We start from the raw sequence: 21370 nt of genomic DNA, 5'->3' as shown, positions 1-21370 counted from the left end.
AAGGACCTGGGTTCAACTCCTAGCACCCACACACCTCTTTCTCAGTCCTTCCACAGACTGGACCTTCCTCATACTCACAAAACAAATCCAGATGATGGCATGGGAAATGGCTGCCCTCTTGTGAGTGCATGACCTTTTAGGGCGTGCAAATATTGTAATTAATGGAGGATTTCCCTCACCTATGCTATCATCCTCCAAATCTGGGTGTGATGCCTTATGAAGGCTGGCATGATGCCTTCCTACTGGGATGAGTTGCAGGTTGGCATGTGCACCCTTTGTTCAACCTGACCTCTGTGCCAGAACCCTTTGTTCAGATGGCACCCTGTGACATGACTCCTATAAGCCTTCTGGGGAACCAAAAGAAATAATGTCATATCCATGACGTGAACAAAGACCAGTCTTCCTGTGTGGCCACAGAATGTGCCCCAGGGAGACAGCATCATCATTCCTTAAAGATGAAAACCATCCAACTTTCTTCTCCAACTGTTTCTGCCTACAAAACACAGCAAGGTGTGAGAAGGGAAAGCCAGAGAAGATGCTCAAGCTTTCCCTGGGAAGACAAATGTTAGAGGTGGCTGCGTTACATGAAGCCTCTGTAGATCCAAGGGTGTCTGCGTGGACACATGCGCCATTTTTAAACTCCTTAAACACCAAAGGAGGGGGAGGAGGAGGGGGGAGGGGAGGGGAAGGAAAAGAAGGGGGAGGGGGAGGAGGGGAAGGAGGAAGAGGAGAAGGGGGAGGGGGAGAGGGAGGAAGGGGGGAGAAGGAGAAAAACTTTGTGAATCCCTTTAGTGACTTTGTTGAGCTTTTGTGTGACATGGTGCACCTGGGGCTATTAGTGCCAGGTGCACTAATTTGTTGCTGTCAAACTATCCTACAACTTGGTACAACACAGCATTCCTGTGGCCCAGAATGAAGGCACTCCTTAAGCTAAGGGTCTCTGCTTCAAGGTCTCTCACAGACAGCAACAAGAGGCTGGGATTCATTGTGGGCTCACCTGAATGCCCCTAAGGGAACATCTGCTTCCAAATACATTCCCATTGTTACTGAGTTCCTTGCTGGCCATTTCAGAGTCCCCCTCCCTCAGTCTTGCACTACACGGGACCTCTCCACAGGGTGCTCACAGTATGGCAGCTGGCTTCTATGAGAGGGAGGGAGAAAGAGAGCGAGAGAGAGAGAGGAGAGTGAGAGCGAGAGCGAGAGAGAGAGAGAGAGAGAGAGAGAGAGAGAGAGAGAGATACTAAACAAAAACAAAGGAGAAAAACCAGTCTTCTTATACCATGACTGTGAAAGCGATAGCCTTTCACTGTTTTGAGTCTGTGCAGTACAATCAAGTCATAAGCCCAGCATATGCTGAAGGAACCGGTTAAACAAGAGCATGCGCACAAGGCAGCAAAGCTTATAGAAGCAATCCAGAAGCTGCCCACTGCCATGTGTAGTTGAATGAAACTGCTCACCCCTCACCACTTACGGGTTCAGCCCACTCCACATTGTAAATGTGTCATGTCACTGCTCTGCAAACAGCACGGCACAACTGTTTCCACACTTCTACTTGCTTTGCATTAGCTATGGGAAGCAATCTAGCGATGCTCCTGCGTTCCATGGGAACACTCCACTATTCTACATGATATTTGAACAAGCACAGATTTGAGTATCCACAAAGGGTCCTGATGAAGAATATCAAGGAACAACTGTATATTGCCAAGCAAGCCTAAAGGTTGCAACCTGGGACCCCTCGGCCCTGGGAGATTTTAGGGGTTTTCAGGGCTTGGAGCCAAACGTTAAATATCATGGACATTGCTGGAAAGAAGATCTATAGTCTCCACTGGATTCTTTTTTTTTTTTTTTATGGTTTTAGAGCTTTATTGTAGAAAGGTAGAGAGAAAGAGAGAAGGTAGAGAGAGGCCAGCCATGGCCACGTGGAGAGAGGGGGAAACGGAGGGGCCCCACTGGATTTGTAAATGATCTCAAGACTCCAGAAAGATAACGAACTGCTCCCAAAGTTTCTAGATGGTACCTCAGGACCAATAGAGGAAACAGTCAAATGGGTAACAGGTGGAGGATAGTAGGCCTGTGTCCGCCTGTTCCAAATCTATCCTGTCCCGCAGAGAGTGAAGCAGAGGTCTGGGGAGTGGAACTGAGAAGAGGGTGTGGCAGACCCAGGGTCCCAGGGTCCTGAATGGCTTGGGGGCGGGGCTTGTTCTGCTTTCATCATTGTAAGTAAGGTCTCTGGAGACCAGTGTGAAGAGCGGTATGCTGAGTATCAAAGCCACACTGAAAACATGAATCTTTTTCAGGAAATGTACAAATTGCGCCAATATGATATCCTGACAAATAAACACCATTCTGAATTCTGTTCTTTTATCTGTAGGGTTCTGTGTGTTTGTTGTTTTGGGGGTGGGGTGTATGTTGGTTTGGTTTGGTTTGGTTTGGTTTCTTTTTTCTGTCACTTGGTTTGAAAGAGCTTGTGATAAACTTCAGTGGCACCATCAGTTATCGAATAGTAGGCAGGCTCTTCAGAATCCATTCTGTATCCTGAGGGGAAAGACGATGGGCTAATTGCTTCTCAACTGTGTGACTAAAATCAATCTTGGAAAAGAGATAGCGGTTGGAGATAGCAGCTAACCCCCTCAGTGAAACTCCTTTTGTAAGAGAAGGCCCCTCACCCTGCAATTAAAGCAAATTGTAAGGCTTCAATACCATGCCCCAGCAAGAGGGATGTCTGTTAAATCTCCTGTACGTCCTACTCTTCAAGGAAATTAACCTCTGGCCTTCAGTTTCAAGAAAATGAGACTAATGAGAGGACTTGCTGCAGTGGGCTGCAGGAATTACTACATCAGAATCTTGAGATGAAACACATGGCCAAGCTTGTGACCCAGAGTAAGTCCTTCTGGGCAGCCTCCCATGGGGCCGCTTTCCCTTTGCACCCACGTTGCTGGATGATTTCTCTCCTGCAGCTCTTGAATCTGATCTTGCTGCTTCTGCATCATGGTAATTCTGTTCCCTCTCTCCTCTGCAGTTTCTTGCCCAGGAATCCTAAAAGTCCACCCTCTTTCACCCTGCCCAGCCATTAGCCATTGGTTCTTTATTGATTAATCAAAAACCAGTTGGTACCCTCAGCATCTGAGCATGCAGACTCCAGTGTAATTTTGGGAGCCAAATTAATACAAAGCATTAGAACCAATCCCCAACACTATACATGTTTTCTACTCCCCCAGGTCCTCACACTGGCCCTGACTCATGGCTAATACTGTGAGAATACTCCTGGAATCCATGGTGTCTGTCACATCCTGAGACTTCACTTCCTGGCCCCTGAGACTTCCAGAAGCATCAAAAACTGTACTTCAGGTAGGAATATAGGAAGACACTGAGGGGTAGAGCCCTACCTCATGACATGTATCTTTCTCAGACCCATTTTGAAGCCCCTAGGCCCCTACTTAGATGCTCCTGGGCATGGGTACCCATGATCAATAGGGAACACCCCTTGGAAGCAGCTGCATCTCCTCAATGAATGTATTCTTTGCCACTGTCATCAATAATGTATGAATCAAAAGGATTGATCTTAGTGACTGAAGCCATTACAATCTATCAAGAATAACTTGAACTTGTGTGGGAACAAGAACAACTTGGAAACATGGAAACATGCATTTTGAAAGCCTATGAGCTCCAGGGAAACATATTTCACAATGATCCCTCCCCGTTGAAAAACAGGGGAGCCCCCACATGGCATTCCTTCACCCAGTTCAACTTCATAACCAACTTAAGAGGTTTCTGTAGAGTTACAAATGGTAAATAAAATGAGGCAGGCCTTGGTGGGCTGTTTTCTAAGATCTGCATATGATTTGAAAGTAAATGTAGCAGAGAAAGGTTGAGAAAAAGTAAAATTTAACATTTATTATGAAATAATTTTCCATAGCACTATAATAATCCATTAACCCCAGAATAAAGCTGATATCATTATCACTTTACCGCAGCATCTGGTCTGACATTTTCCAAGGCAAACAAAAGCATAAAGTGCAACTGTGTCTCCTTAGATGTTCTTCTATGCTGTTTTGCATGCATGCACATATAGGAGGGTGTGTGTGTGTGTGTGTGTGTGTGTGTGTGTGTGTGTGTGTAATAAAGCTCATTACCCAAAGTAGAAAATACCCAGTGCTAAGAAGGTTCCACTTTAGTCAGGGCCCATGTGTCATCTTACGTGTATTTTAATAGAAAAAAAGGCCTCAAAATTGAATTATTGTCTGACGATTTGGTTCAGAAGAGGGCATTGAAAACAGACCTTGTAGAATCATATTGTGTATGTTTTACAAGGCATGCCATAGTGCACGTTTAAATCTCCTGGATTTTATGCTGGGGTATGAGAGGTCTGGGGCTGTGAGCTCTGAGGTTAGAAAACATAGAAATGGTGACATAAAATGCTGTCTCTATAGCCATAGAGACAAGTCATAACCCTCTCAGTCGACAGTGTGATACTAGGAACAAAGAAAGTGCCAGAGAGGAAGAATGTGGATGCCTCGCGGGCTAGGGAGCTAGTGCCATGCGTAAAATGCTTAGTGTACAAACATGGGGACCTGAGTGTGAACCCCAAGAACCCACATAAGTCCTGCACAGTGATACACAATCCCAGCAGCCTTACAGTGACACAGGGGGAAGAAACAAGAAGATTCCCAGAAGCTGGCAGGCCAGCAAGCCTGGCGCGTGCAACAGCAAACAACAAAAGGCCATGTCTCAAGCAAGGTAGGAGGTTAAAACTAACACCGGCTGTCCTCTGACCTCTACCCAGGAGCCTCATCACAAGCATCCTCATGCATATGCAGATGGACCACCACCCACCTCCAGCTGTGGCCATCTATGATGCCTCTAGACATTGCCAAGCAATCCTCTGCCTCAAGGAGAAGTGTGCAACCCCCACCCCCATCTACACTGAGTGTCATTGTGGCTATAAAGGAGGGAAAAATATATTATTTTCAGAAAAATAAAATAAAAGTGGAGCTCATCTTAGTAAGCAAACTAAGTCAGGCTCTGAGAGAGGAATATCATACACAAGTTTTAAATATAGATTCTAGATGTTCTTTAGTTAGGCATGGTGGTGCGAACCTGCAATACTAGTACTTGAGAGGTGGAGGCCAAAAATTCAAGGCCTCAAGGTCATACAGTAAGTTCAAGACCAAAATGGGCTACATTAGACTCTGTCTCAAAAAAGAAAAAGGACATGAAGATAGCAGGGCCAACAGGAGGAGAGAGCAACCCAGGTAAAGGAGGAATGAAAGTGATCAACCTGGAATACAACGTGTGTGTTCATTATGGTTCTCATCTCTGTAATAACACCTCACAGAAGCAACTTTGGGAACAAAGGATTTGCTTGGTTTGAGGAGATAGGCATGGTGGTAGAAGGCTCCATCACAGGAGCATGGAGCGTGTGGTTGCTTGGCTCATGGCTCTGACTAGGAAGCACAAAGACTGGGGTCAGAAGGGGTCTGGACTATAGCATTTAAGGCTAACATCTCTGTGACCCACTTCTCACCTCCTAAAAGCTCTACAGTCTCCCAAACTAGTATCATCATTTAGGGAACAACTGCTCAAATACATGGCATTTTTACATCCAATCCACAGTATGAAAACATTATGCTAAAATTTGCTGCTTTGTGTAGAATAACATACATGAGTAATTTAAAATTTTGAAATATATCTTAAACTGAAAGGTGGAGGGGGGAGGGGACCACTGAGGTAGGCCTTCCAGACATGAATGATGTTTTTTTTTTTTTTCTGCTTATAAGTCACAAAAAGCTTCTGGTGTTGTGTTACAGCAGCTGAAACAAACTGAGACAACATTCATTTGCTCTTTTATTCTTTCAGTAGCTTGAAGAATGATCATTGTAGCCTGGATACTTGCTTGACAGGGACTAGGTTTGAGGGGGGTGGGCAGGCGTTTGGGACCCACAAAGGCCCCTTAAGCTAATGAGAACTCAGTGTTCTTCTGAAAGAAGCTGATCCTGAGGCAAGGCAGAGGCAAATCAGGACGACTCCCTATGGGAACTACTGAGGAATAAGGCCAGCCAATACGGGTAGAAAAACTGAAAATGGAGGACAGGGCAATGAGTATTAAAGGTACCCAAAAGCCAGAATTGCTGGTGTGCCTGCTGCAGCAAGACATAAGGCTGGACTGGAGAAGAAAGTCATCCCAGTGAGCTCTTCCCTAGGTGAGCTACTGAGGAAGTCACCCAGCTTCTCAGCACCACAGCTTGTGTTGTTTAAAGACTGCACAGCACTCGAAATAACAAACGAAAGATTCATTTATAAATCAAATGTTCATGTTTTTAAAAACCCAGAGGGCAGCTGTCAATATTTTTCTGCTTGTGCTTAATCTGATTTTCTGCAATAAATGTCATATGAAGATAATTATTGGTAAATTAATATGATATCCAATTGAAGTACTTCGCATGGCTGTTTGCCGATTTGGGGGGTGGAGCCTATGCATGGAAAACACAAGGCTCCCTGAGATAGAACTCATTCCTCACTGAGAATGCCAAAGGTTTAGTCCCCGTAGTATACTAACAGACCACTAAAAAACATAGAGGGAACTGGGGAACGGGAGAAATATTTGCCTGGAATAAGATGGAGCAGATTCTGCTTCTTGCCTCTCATGTAGTCTGAACTCTGTGTTGGCCTTAGCCAAGCCATTTGAACCTATGTGATATGAAACAAGGGCAGGAAGGGAAGCAGAAGATGCCTGATCACACAGCCACAAGGTCATGATGTGTCACACCAGAGAGAACAATGTGGGTTTTCACGTATTATCAAGCAACACACTAACTCTGAGAACTCTTGTGTTCTCTACCAATATATTCTCTTCCACTTAGGAAGGCCAGTCTTCTCATGATGCCAGCAACTAAGAATTTTGACCGAGATGTAAATAACTGGAGGGAAGTGAGAGAGAAGCTGTAAATCAATCAAATTTCCTACTCAGGTTAGGCTCTCTGTGAAAGACAAGAGCAGCTTGCTTTAGAAATATGATGGTGGCAGCCACAAGCCATTTAGCTTTGATAAATGCAGAAACTGTGGCTTGGAGGGCACCTGTCTCCAACTAAAATGGGAACAGAAAGAATTATGACCAGAGAAAGATGGGAGAGGGCAGTCGATCTATTTACCAGAACTCGTGAAATGAAGTCATTAGCCAACAAACAAACAAAGGGCAGAAACATTGTTCAGTCTGCTATCATAACTTGAGGCCCCTACTTAGAATGCATGACAAATATCCCAGGCTGCTTGTGAATCAAGGCAGCTTTACTCCTGAGTCGTCTGCCTGGCTCCTTATTATGCTCCCAGGGAACCCTCCTCAGCAAGCTGCCTGCTACAGAGGCTCTGGATCAACTGGCAGTACATATTTAAGTACTCGATAAACATTTATTGAAAGAATAGACAAACCGTTGCCTCGGTCTGTACTCCTTATTGTAGAAAAGAAGAGTAATATAATCTCTAGAAAATGTCTATGCTTTTAGCCACTTGAATGTACAACCTCATTTAAGGGCGTTCATTCAAGCATTTCATATGTTTGTATGTTTGTTCATAGATGCCAACCTCCAAGATGGCTGCCAATGATTCTTGGGTCTTAAAATTTATGCTACCACATAACCCCTTCTTATTCTAAAGAGAAATGAATAGGTCTGTCCAATGTAACCAATAATAATTCAGAAACGATAAAGGATCACTTCCAAGACTACATCACAAAACATGCTATAGCCACCTTACTCTCCTGAATAGCTGGAGAAGAGCTAAACTGTCACATAAGAACATTCCAGAAGCTTTCCACAAGATCCACATAGTGAAGAACTAAGGTCTGTTTGTTTTGCCAGGAGCCAACATGAACATATCATACAAGTGGACAAACCATTTTGGACTCTTCCGGTCCCAAGCAAACCTTCAGAAGTCTGCAGCCTCAAGAGCAACGGCAGCACAGAACCAATCACCCAACAGAAACTACACCCTACGCACAGAGGGGAGAGGAGAGAACTCGCTACCAAATCTGCTTAGAACAGAAACTGGACGCCTAAGCATCTGACCTCTCATACAATGAGGCTTGGCTCACTTCCTTTCTGTAAGCCATTGCACCAGACACACTATAGAGGCTGGGCCAATCACAGACCTGGAAGCAAGCACCTGGTTCTAATGTGGAAATGATTTAGTGGCTCCTCACTTTCCTCTTTTCTAAGGAATGATTATCTCAGTTTTTTTTCTTAAGTGTATATACCAAGATCTCTTGGTATACACAGAGGAGACAAAAAAAATCTACACAAACAGAGAGAGAGAGAGAGAGAGAGAGAGAGAGAGAGAGAGAAATACCATATTCTTTAGGTAAAATTTTTTTTTGGTTTGGTTTGGTTTTTCAAGACAGGATTTCTCTGTGTAGCCCTAGCTGTCCTGGGCTTGCTCTGTAGATCAGGCTGGCCTTGAACTCACAGAAATCCACCTGCTTCTGCTTCCCAAGTACTGAGACTAAAGCTGTGCACCAGTCCTAGGTACATACTCTTATGTATTCCTGGCCCATAAACAAAACTTGGCAGGCAAGATTTTACTTCTGCAATATCCCACAGTGCTAAGAGTCCTTTATAATCCACAGCTCTAGCTAGATGAAGCTCATGTTGAAAGATTTCTACATGGGTATAATCAAGATTGAATCTTGTTCTCCTTGATGAAATGATTAGATAGTGGAGAAGAAAATTTTAGTTAAAATGTGTAAACAAAAGCAAGGCATGACAGTAAACCCTCAAGGTTCCCTTAATCAGTCGTTTCCTGAATTTCACACACCTGAGTGAGAGCTCTTCACATACTAAATGGGCTGTCCTATGTCACCAACCAACATTTTATTTCTGACATATGGCTCCAAGCCTGATTCATGGAGCTAAACTGCCCCTGGATTCTGACCCACAAGCATTGTGAGAGATAATAAATATATATTTAGTCTTTGGAAACCTCTGGGTTTGGGGCAATTTTTTTCTATAACCGTGGGTAACTGATCAGCAACATGATGTTACCATGTGATCTGTTAATAAAACTGCAGCATATAGAGCTATTGAAATCCCAAACTGTCAACACAGTAGATATCTATACTGAATCTGTATAGGAATAGGCCCATTGACAGCCAGACAAGAATGAAGGAGGGATTTGGGGGGGGGCACCCCAACTACTGAACTACTTCCTGCAAATAGATGTATGATAAGCAAGGGCATTGCCTTCAGTAAATGAGTATGCATCAGATTCTTGGAACCAGTGTGGGTTTCCTGATAAGATGAAAGTCAAAGGACTGGGCAGAGATGGCAGGAGTAACTAAAGGGCATTGGCAATCTTCTTGCCAGACAATAAAAAAAAACAGTTCTTTCAACCAGAACACCTAGCTTCCCATCTGGAAAAGTCCACCATTGTAAAAATGAAGTCCTTCAATTGTCCAAACACACTTGATTCCCTCCTGCTTGGTTCTGCCCCAACTCAATGAACAAAGGTGGACATCCAGGATAGAAGCTAAGTCTTGTGAAAGCCTGGTTGATCCCTAGTCCTGATAAAAGTGGGTTATGTGTGTGAAGAGAACACACCCAGCAGTAAAGCATGTGTTTGGCAGGACCCAAATGTATTTGGTAAAGATCACTCCCTCCATTGTGAAACTATCAGCCCTTTGAACAACCAACTTGGCCAACATTTGCTCTCAATGTGTACTTTTTGTGGGTGTGAGAAGAAGCAGGGGAAAAAGGAGATGACAGATTTTGCTTCCAACAGTGCAAGAAATAGGTTCCCACAAAGCACTGACTGGTCAGCTGGATAGGAGAGAGTGACATCATCCTTTGGGAGCATGAAAGGAGCATCCCCATCATGCCAATACATCATGAGTCTTCCATTGAGAGGGGTACATTGAGTGGTACCTGTTCTAGTGGAGGAATGCCAAGACAGCTTTATAATGGTGGAAAGTCCAGGAATGGAAGAGTATTATTAGAGTTGACTCCTCTTACTTCTCTGTACTTTGCATAAAAGAAGAACAGTGATCATTCTACAGCAAATATTAGGTTTTATTTACTGAATCTTAACCCTATAATTAGCAGCAAGCTCACACAGTTCAGTATATTTCCATAGACTTGAGAGCTGAAATAATGTTAAATAACTAGATTGCCAAGCTATCCCAAAGCCAAGCTGAATGCTGGGGCACAATGACACACACATGAGTTCCAGCGATCAGACACTTAGGCAAACACATCATAAGTCTGAAGCCATCCTTGGTTACATAATAAGTCTACATTTTAAAATAAAAATAAATAAATAAACAACAAAGCTGGTATTTGCTCCTAGGTCCCTGGTCCCAAAATTTACACCACTAAATAACTACTATAAAAGCTAAAAGGATGAAAGCAAATTAAGTCATATTTTCCAGCAGAGAGCAATGTAAAGAACTCCAGAATTATATGCACACATTTACAATATATAGACAAGAGGAGAAAATAAAACCAAAATATTAGCAGATGTGTAAAAACTGAAGATAAACAAAGGGGACTAATTAGCATTAGGCAAAGAGAGATCACAGCCCATCTTAATTAGGGGTTACTATTGCTAAGATAAAACATCATGACCAAAGCAACTTAGAGAGAAAAGGATTTATTTGGCTTACGCTTCCACATCACAGTTCATCGCCAAAGGAAGTCAGAACAGGAAATCAAGTAGGGCAGGAATTTGGAGGCAGGAGCTGATGCAGAGGCCATGGAGGGGTGCTGTGTACTGGCTTGCTCCTTGTGACTTTGTCAACCTGCTTTCTTGTAGAAACCAGGGACACCGGCCTAGGGACAGCACAACCTACAGTGGGCTGTGCCCTCCCAGAAAATGCCCTACAGGCTTCCCTAGTCCAGTCCCAGAGAAGCATTTTCCCAACTGATGCTTCCTCTCCTCTGATGATTCTAGCTTGTGTTAAGTTGACATAAAACTAGCCAGGACACCGTCATACTCAGTAGGCCATGTTTCTTCATATGCTGAGATTTTTGCCATTTTTCCTGGTCTATGAGTTAGACACATACACGGATGAGAGCAGGGTGGATTGTAGACGCTCTATAAAGACAGAACTACTGTCTGGGAATGGAGCTCAGTTGGTTAAGTGATTGCCTAGCATGCACAAAGTCTCCAAACCACATAAGCCAGCCATGATGATACAAGCCTGTAATGTAGGGAGCTAGAAGCAGGAAGATCATCATTGTCCTCAGGCACATAGTGGGGCTAGCCTGGGCTATGTGAGACCCTATCAAACACATACCTCTCACACATGGACAAACTGACAGTTTCTCTGAGTAACATTTTTTATCCAACTACAGGGCTAAGTTAAGCTAACAAGCCGTTGTTCTCATCGACACTATTCAAGGGACTGGCATATTCTTTTTATGTATTTAGGCTAAGGCAAGCTTATGCAACAATTTTAAGCACCATTTTGGCGAATCAGTGTACTTGCAGAGTTTCACATGCTGAAGAAGTTCAGCCCAGCAGAGTATGGAAACATTAAGCTGAGTGTCAGGGCCCTAGGTCAAAACCCCATGAACATGATTTCAGTCAGAGATAGTTTATTGAGCATATACTCCAGGACTAATTGATCAGAGCTACAGTACAGATTTGGAGACTGAGCTGTGATGTTGAGTTAAGATCCTACAGCATGCCAGGTGTGGTGGCGCACACCTTTAATCCCAGCACTTGGGAGGCAGAGGCAGATGGATTTCTGAGTTCGAGGCCAGCCTGGTCTACAGAGTGAGTTCCAAGACAGCCAGGGGCTACACAGAGAAACTCTGTCTCAAAAAACCAAACCAAAAAAAAAAAAAATCCTACAGGGCTTTTAAGCCTAAAATCCACAAATATCTGTTCCAAGTTATTCCACCAATCAGGATCTAGGGCTAGGGGATTCCTTAGGAACATGCTTCTGTTGTACATGTATCCCCTTCCCATTGGTTGTAGTATTCAACTAAGGCAGGGGACTTGTCATGTCTAATATTCATGTCTAATATTAAATTGTCTACCAGGATGGGACTTGTCAAATAAACAACATATGAGAAAGTTCCTTTATAATATTAGTAGCAGAACAAAATGGTAGGTTAGCCAGGTAACAGTTTCCTAGACCTTAATACTGAGAAGCGTAGCCTCACTGAATTCCACACATGCCTCCTGATCAAGAGTCTGGTTTTGCTCACATTCAGTTCCTCAGTGCCTAGCACGCGAGGCAGTAAGTGATGTGTAACTCAGATGCATCTGGAACCGCTCAATCTCTGCAAAGTCATTTTTCAAATAAAAATAGTCCAGCTTCAAAGAGAAGTGTTTTAAGTTCCATTTTTATACTTATGTTTCTCGGGGGTAACCAGTTTATTAGTGAAATACTTCCCCCTTCCCAGCTGTCTCACCCCAGCTTCAACCTGTTGCAAATGCCTCTCCAACACCCCGTACCTCTGACCTCAAAGACTTACCCATCTCCATTCTTGTCGCCAGCCCTGTGCACTTTGCTTCCCTAATATGTCCTTTTCAGCCTGATCTTTCTCCCTTTCTTCCTCAGTTGTCTATTTTGTGTGTGTGTGTGTGTGTGTGTGTGTGTGTGTGTGTGTGTGTGTGTGTGTGTGCAGATTCCATACAACAGAAGATCTGAGAACTGGGTAGCAAAGTTCTCTCCCACAGGAGAGGGCATGGGCGTCAAATGTGAAGGAAGTGGTCCTGAGTGACCAACATTAAGCACAAAGAGGAAAAAAATACTCATCTGCAAAGGAGTTTGAGGAAAGGCCACCGAAGGGTGGATAGATGAACAAGGGGGGAACTAGGGTGTTAGTCTTGTGGGAACTCAGCCTGCCACACCCTCTCTCTGACTCTAATCCGCATCAGCAATTCTCTGTGTCAAGCACAGTTTATCCAACAGCCACAGGAATCAGGCTGCAGACACGGTTCTCTCCTGGGTCCTAAAGCAGGAAGGGCTTAAAGCTTCACGAGACGCTTTGGCCAAAGCTAAACTCACAGACTTATATAGAAAAGTCCTTCCATGTGGAAGACAGGGACACGTAAGGGAACTGCCAGAGCTAAGTGTGGTGATGCTGGAGCTTGGGTGGGACCAGACTTAGCTCTAAGTACATCGTGGCCACGGATGGTCCAGACTAACATGATCTGCAGCCCTGAGCCCTGAGCCCTGAGCCCTGAGCCCTGAGCCCTGAGCCCTGAGCCCTGAGCCCTGAGCCCTGAGCCCTGAGCCCTGAGCCCTGAGCCCTGAGCCCTGAGCCCTGAGCCCTGAGCCTTTGGTTCTTTTTGTCAGTTTTGCCATCACCATTTAAGACGTTTTCTTTGAATGTCCATCCTGTTTCCTTCTTCCCTAAGATATCATGTGTGCTCAGCCACAACCTCTTGCAGGGGAGTGGGCTTCACTTAGAGTATACAGGAGCCCTGATTCAACCTGACCTTCAAGGCCATACTTGTATACCAACACACTGAATGTCTGCTACAGGTGTGCGGGGGAGAGGGGGCTCATGCCAGCCTGTGCACGTTCTTTGGTTGGTGGCTCAGTCTCTAAAAGCTTCCAGGGGTCCAGGTTAGTTGACTCTGTTGGTCCTCCTATAGGGTTCCTTTCCCTTTCAAGGCTTTTAATCCTTCTCCCACCCTCTTCTATAAGTATCCCCAACCTCTGTCTAATGTTTGGCTGTGGGTATCTGCATCCATTTCAGTCCACTAGTGGGTAGGTCCTTTCAGAGGACAGTTATGCTAGGTTCCTGTCTGCAAGCATTATAGAACATCATTAATAATAGCTGCCTGGATGATATGGAATAAGAGGAAATTGGTGAGAATGAAAAGTTGTACAACCACTTTAGAAATCAATTTGGCAGTTCTCAGAAAACTGGGAAGAGTTCTACCTCAAGACCACTCCTGGGTATATAGGCATATACCCAAAAGATACTCTACCATCCTATAAAGACACTTGTTCATCTATTTTCATAGCAGCTTTACTTGCAATAGCCAGAAGCTGGAAACAACCTAGATGTCCCTCAACTGAAGAATGGTTAAAGAATACAATGGAATACTATTCAGCAGTGAAAAAGAAAAGACATCATAAATTTTGCAGGCAAATAAATGGATCTTGAGAATATCATCCTGAGTGAGGTAGCCCAGTCCCAAAAGGACATTCATGGTATGTATTCACTTATAAGTGGATATTAGCCATAAAATACAGGATGCCCATGCCACAGACCCAAGGAGGCTAGACAGAAAGGAGGGCACAAGCAAGGATGCTTGAGTCTCACTTGGAAGGGGGAATGGAATAGTCATGGATGGCAGATGGAGGGAAGGGTCTGGGTAGGAGAGGGGTTTGGGGTCAGGTGTGGAGAGGGGCAGGGGGATGGCCTGATGGCCAAGAGAATGAATGGAAATCTGTAACTGATGAGGGGTAGGGGGCATCTCTAGGAAGAGATCAAGCCCTGGGATAGGAGAGGCTCCCAAGAATCAATGGGGGTGTCCTTAGCTGTGACTCACAGCACTGGAGATACGGAACCTGGGGAAGCTGCCTCCTGTGGCCAGGCAGGAACCCTGGTGTAGAGATAAGGACACCACCCCACAAAACGTTCAGCCCAAAACTTATCCTGTCTACAAGGAATGCAGGGAGTGGAGAAGGAGCACAGGCTGAGGAAAGAGCAGACAGGAGCAAGCTGTTCTCTGAGAAGCTCTACCCAGCAGCTGACTCAGATACAGACACCCACAGCCAAACAGTGGATGGAGCTTGGGGACTCTTATGGAAGAATATGAGGAAGGATTGCAGCCCTGAAGAGGATAGGAACTCCACAGGAAGATCAACAGAATCAATTAACCTGGGCTCTTGGAGCTCTCAGAGGCCAAACTGCCAATCAAAGAACATACAGGGCTGGACCTAGGCCTCCCTTGCACATAGGTAGCAGATGTGCAGCTTGACCTTCATGTGAGTCCCATACAACTGGAGTGTGGGCTATCCCAAAAGCTGTTGCCTGTATGTGGGATATGTTCTCCTAGCTGGGCTGCCTTGGCCAATGGGAGAAGAAGCACCTAGTCTTGCAGAGACTTGGAGTGTGTGTGGGGGGGGGGATTGCCCAGGGGGAGTTCCACCTGCTCAGAGGAGAAGGAGAAGGAAAGAATTGTGGGAAGGAGTGACCAGGAGGAGGGCAGTGAATGGAATGTAAAGTCAATAAGTAAAAAGTTAATTAATTAATTAATTAATTAATTATAAAAGTAATAATGGCTGTCTGGTCTGGCCTCAGTGGGAGAGGATGCACCTAATCTGGCAAAGGGGAGTAGGGGCCCCACCCTCAGAGGAGAAGGGGAAGGGGTTCGAGGAAGGGACTCAGTGAGGGAGGGACCAGGAGAGGGAACAGCATTTGGGATATAAATAAATTAATAAATAAATAAATAAATAAATAAATAAATAAGGGGAAAAAGCATAACACAGCATTCCCTCACCACTCCAGGAAATGATGTGGCCCCAGCTCTGCAAACACCCCCTTCCCTCTTTCTGTTCAGAACCCAGGGCTAAATTTGCACATTCACGTTGGTCTGTCAGGACATGACAGAAAACCTTCCTGCTCAACAGCCTGGGAAGTGGAGCTGCAACTGGCAGAATGCTGAGACAGTGGTGGGACGAGGGGGACGTTTCTGAGGGCTTAGAAATTCAAGTGTGCTCCCCCTTCGCTGTGCTGCTAGGGAATGAGCTGCCAAGGGAACGAGCTGCCTCTCCAGGCTGCTTAGGAAACACACTGAAGGGGCTTCTCAGAGTGGATGCAGCTGAGCTATTGATGTGTTTGTGCATTAGCTGCAGGTAGAATTTGTTCCAAGACTGACACTGGGAAGGTTGGACCAGGATGGCTCTGAAAGGGAAAGGCAAACACTGTGGTGTGGTTAAGACGTTAAGATCTTTCTAGCAAAGATCAGGCAGATTTATTACAGTCCTTGATAGGAGAATGAAAGTGAAGACTTATCTTGCCAAGGGCACCCAACTGCCTGCCAAGGTAGTTTTCCATAGATACAGCATAGAAGTTAGTGTAAGCACCCACTGTGTGTGGGCCCCTGGACAGTGTTTACAGACAACCTAAAGGGATAGATGAACATCTATTTAGTGAAATCTCCCAGCAAGCAGAGCTTGTCTCCTCCATTCACAGGTTGTCTGTCTATCATTCCTCTCTCTATATATACCTCAGTCTCCTCGCCACAGAAACACTGCCTTTGGGCTAAAAAGGTGCCTCATAGGTAAGTGTTGGTTGCACAATTATGAGAACCCAAGTTCAGGTCTCCAAAGCCCATATAAAACCTGGCCAGGTGTAGCAGCTACCTGTAATCCTGGCCCTCCGAAGGCAAACCTAAAGAACTGAGGGATACACTGGTTACCTAGGCCAGCTGGGATTGGTGAGCTCTGGATTCCGGGAGAGATCCTGCCTCAATCAATGGAATGATGGAGGATAAGATCTGTGGGTTTCAGGCCTTCACACACATGCATTTACACAGCGTAAACATACATACACAGACACACACGAAAATAAAGAGGATCTTCACCTGGAGTGGGGAGACCCCAAAACACTGATTTTCCAGGCATGCTGACCTAGAACACCTTGAAACTGAGGTCTCAAAATGGAATCAGAAAGGTGAGCTACACAGTGACAATGTATGAACTACTCTGCTTGCTCTTGGGCTGAGTCACATTCCTTTCTGTTTCAGGCTCTGCTAGATATGATCTGTAGATTAAGGTTTCTTATGGCAGGCTGCTCTTCTGAAATGCTTTATAAAGACCAATCAATGTCATTAATGTATCTATCAGCCTGGAATGAGCTCCTAAGGTGTAATTAGACAACTGTCATTAAGCCTATGGAACATTAAGGCTGAGAACAGTCAGCAATGGGAGGCTGTGTTTTCCCTTGTGGCTTCCACCTGGGGTAGCTGTGGGATGAGATAGAAAAGTGTCAGTGCCACCCTCTGGCCAGTGTTCCCAAGACAGGATGTGATGAGACCTTGTGATGGCTTTCCATACAGGAGAGAGATCCTCTACTGGCTCACAATAGCTGACTGTTTAGTGTTATTGAGAACTGATTAATGGCTTGGTATTGGCCACAGTGGGAGTAATTACAACACAGGAATCAATAAATGCTACCAACAGGGACTTTGAAAGAAATGAACAGGAGCCTGTTTGTCAGCATGCCCCTGGTTCTTACCAAAGGAGGGTTCTGTGGACATAAGGGTTTGCAGGCCATCGTGTGCCTGGAGGCGCTAGCCAGCTCTCATGTGGTTATCTGAGTCAACCAAATCTGAGCTCCCTCTCCCAGATAATCTACGTAGTGCCCCCTGGCCTCCTTCCAGCACTCCTTTCCTCATGGCTATGCCAGAACCAAGAATTTTCCCAGTCTGGTATTTGGCATACTTATCTTTGCTTCTAGAATATTTTCTCTCTGTTCCATTAAGAGTGGCTGGGATTTTCCTATCTTTCGTTTCCAACCTCAAAATTACTGCTTTTGAAGTCTTCCCTAAACTATACTATCTTTTGTGTGAGAGACCTATAGAAGTAATGAGGGGTTTCCTGCTTGCCCAGTACCACAATGGATGCCAGAGAAGATCTAGACAAGCTCCCATGTCTTCCATTGTGTCATCCTGCCACAACTCCCCTCTTATCCCTAGATAAAATTAAGAGGAATCAGCTGCCATCTGATCTTTGCTCCTGCCCTGAGATACTTATTTTTTGTAATCTCTTCTTTTCTTATGGCTTCAAGAGGTCACAGGACACTCACTTTTGACTTACCCAAAAAGCAGAAAAGGACTTTGACTCTACAAGACATTCTGGGCACCAGTGAAACCGCATGGCCTCTATTATCAGCATCAGATAAATACTAGCATAGAGATCCATCATCCAATAAGGAAAAATAAAATGTTCTAAGAACATGTGGAGATGCCTAGGAGGCTGGCATGACAGGTCTCAGGGTGACTTCCGATGACTTCCATCACCTAGCAATCATAACCCCCTCCTTTGAGCACAAGTGGGAATCTCCAGTATAGAACAAGGCTGAAAGGATTTTTCTTATTAATACCTCATTTCAGCTTATTTGTATTCAACCAGAAAAGAGATCATTCAGTGAGTATGGATTAATGTACTAAATGTCCTTAAATATGGAACTATACCCTCCCTAAATTGAGAGATGCTTCTTGTTGTTGGGTGACGTGAACAGCCATGCCTTCAAGTCTACCTGAAAGAGTTATAGTCCCAGCCTCTCTGGCCTGAGCATAGTTTCCAGCCGACAGCAAGTATACATCTGGGACCTTCAGCCACACCGCAAGATATATGCTAGCCTGTCACAGAGCATGAATGAATTTGGAAATGAACTCGCCCAAAGGTGAGCCTCCAATGAGAGCTCAACCTAACTAATGCCATGATTGCAGCCTTGAGGGACACTAAGTATAAGATCTAGTGAGAATATGCCTGACTCAAGAAACTACGATGTAATAAATGTGTGATCCTTTGAACCACTTAGAATGACAGTTCATGAGCCCAGTTGGTAAAAGAGCACACCGTGAACGCCAGAAAGAAGACCTGTGTTCTATCCTTAGGATCCAAGTAAAGATGGAAGGAGAGGACCAATTCAGCAAAGTTGTCCTCTGACCACAGAGACCGCCACCATTGCAAAATGCATGAGGATTTTACTAATCCAACATGTTGGGGAACCCCCTCTCAGCGCGCAGGCCGGAGGATAGACCCAGAACAAAGAAAGAACACACTTTTTATACCTTTGTAAGGGCCGGATATAGGCACCAGGGTGGTGTGGCTTATTTTAATTGGTGTAGCCAATAACCTTTTTAGACATTGGTGGGTTTAAATAGGGTGACTCTCATTTTGTCTGTCCTTGAGGTTTTTAGTGTGAGGTGGGGCAAGGGAATTGTTAATCTTGTTTTGGAAGCTTAGTAATTTTGACCATTAAAACTATGTTTCTACATTTGTTTAGTCAGCCAGCTTTTTTAAAATCTGGCTCTGTACTTGGCCTGCTAGTACAGTTTCGAAAGTTCTTTTGAAGGGGGAAGGTATTGGGTAGTCTTAAATTTATTTTGGATATTACAGGGTGTGTGCAGTCAAATTTCCCATGTCCACCTCCATGAGTGGTCCTAGCCCTATAGCTGGCTGGCTGCAGGTCACTATATATATGCATGCATATGTGTATATATATATATATATACATATATGCATATATGTGTGTGTGTATTATAAAAAGCTATAATTGTAATGGAGCAATGGACAACTAATATAGACTATACAATCCCTTCCAGTTGAAAAATAGAAAGAAATAAGAGAAGAAATAGTAAGCAATACATTAACAGACTCACTTTGTAACATCTTATTTGTGGTAGTGTGAAGCCATCTCTACTGCCATACAGAGAATTTTGGTTACTCCCTATACTATAAAACTTAACCATACATCAGTATATGAAGAGTTTACTATGTGGCAGGCCCTGTGTTGAAGACAACAACAACTCACAGATGACTGTGACAAAGCCCTTTAAGAGGTTATAAACTAGGAGGCAGACGGCACTTTGAGATGTACTGCTCTTCAGCAGACATGCCTACAAAGGCTGCAAGGTGGGTACTCTGAACAGATCATGACCAGAGAAGCTCTGTGCCAATCAAATGGAGAAAGTCTGAGAGTATGCTTATAGTATACCTGAGTCCCAAGAGGTAACTCCTACATTTTCAGAAATCTCCAGATCCAGTTAGAAAGTATATCATTATTAGTAGAATTATTTAAGAGTATAAGTAAAAATATATTTAAAACAAACATAATGCATACTCAGTACCCATCAGATATTATTGGTCTGCAATTGGCTCTTCCATGACCCCTGAATTTGCCATGAGTATGTCCTATGTGTAGAATGGCACCTCTCATCTCTCTCATTCCAACATGCTATGAATATGTTTTGTCTGAAGACTGGTACCTCCCAACTCTTCCCAACTGAATGTTTAGAAAGTTCATGATGGCAGCTTAAGACCCTATGACTCTGTGTATGGCTACTGTGATAACAGAGACACTGCAACTCTGAGCTTGATCTGTTGCTGCCTGGTTGTCTAAACTTTTAAAAAGAAAGTGATAGAAAAGTGATAATAATACAGATTAAACCTGAAAAATCTGCCATAATTATTCCAATCATTATGTTAGAAATAGAATCAAAATTTGAGGGAGCTGGGTGTAGTGATACACACCCATAATCACAGTACTTGGGAGGCAGAAATAAGAGACTGATGCATTTGAGCCCATTGTGGGGTGCAGGGGGATCCTGTCTCAAAAAATAATGGCAAGAATATTCAAAAACTGTTAACCTGATTCATCAAATGTCACTAGTGTCCTTAAGGATGAAATTTTGGCATATATCTTTCTTGTTTTACTGTCCCCTGACTCATTAACATAAAAATAGCAACCTGACAGCATTAGATTCTGTCATTTGGTGACTTAAGACTTCTTTGCTGAGTCAGAAACTAAGCAAATATATATTCATGGTTTAACTTGATCATACCAGGACGATCGGTTGGCTTGTACATGTTCGTGAAAATGAGAAACAACAGAGAGTCTGTGGGGTTTACAGTAGAGAGTGCTGAGATATATACTTCACCTCCATCATCTCCTCTGAGGACGCAAGCTACCCGCCATGACATCAATGAGGATTCTTACCCATCATTCTTCATTGTGCATAGAAGCCTGAGGCTCAGAGAGAGGAGACCCTGTGCCCCTAGATGACAGGTGAGGCTGAGGTGTTCCTGGACATCTTGAGGAAGATGAAATGTGAGCATGGAGGAACATATGGAGAATAAGTCCTCCTCCAAATGCTCACCATAACCATAGCAACAATAATGACAACACCTGGAAGAACCAGAAACAAAACTCTTCTTTATTTTCATATTTCTTAGGAAATAAACTATTTCCTTCAACTCTTAGGGAAATTTTGAGTACCTATTATAGAAGTCCTCTCTTATACAGCAGAGTGGCATTATAGGACCATCACAGGTACCTAAAATTATGGAGTGGAGCACACCCTATCTATTGGACTTTTTTGTCCCATAAATGCATGAGGAAGAAGAGCTCCTCTCCAGGCAGAAGAAGGAGCAGGTATAAAACACTATAATAAAGTGCTATTTAAATGTGGTTCCTCTACTCCTGTTCTTTCTCTCTGAATATGTTTCCATGTAATCCTTCAAATTCAAGTTGACTGTGGGTAACTGAGACCTCAGGAATAAAAACCACTGATAAACAGGGAAATAAAACACTATCAGTCTAAGAATGAGACAGAAGAGGAAGAGAGGGAGGGAGAGAAGGAGGGAAGAAGTCAAGGAGGGAAGGAGGGAGGGAGAGAGGGA

At 44.1% G+C, this 21370-nt stretch overlaps 1 long non-coding RNA gene across 2 annotated transcripts in view; it reads right to left on the bottom strand.

Annotated features, from left to right (window-relative positions):
• Gm41095 overlaps nucleotides 1–21370 on the bottom strand; it is a 67936-nt gene that overhangs the window by 38725 nt on the left and 7841 nt on the right. For both annotated transcript variants that reach the window (XR_874217.2, XR_874218.2), the window contains exon 2: nucleotides 20688–20876. This is a non-coding gene — a long non-coding RNA (predicted gene, 41095). The remainder of the gene's footprint in view (nucleotides 1–20687; nucleotides 20877–21370) is intronic.

The sequence above is a fragment of the Mus musculus genome, chromosome 14 (assembly GCF_000001635.26).
Source record: "Mus musculus strain C57BL/6J chromosome 14, GRCm38.p6 C57BL/6J".
NCBI classification, from domain to species: Eukaryota; Metazoa; Chordata; class Mammalia; order Rodentia; family Muridae; genus Mus; species Mus musculus.
This window is presented reverse-complemented; position numbering and strand designations above follow the sequence as displayed.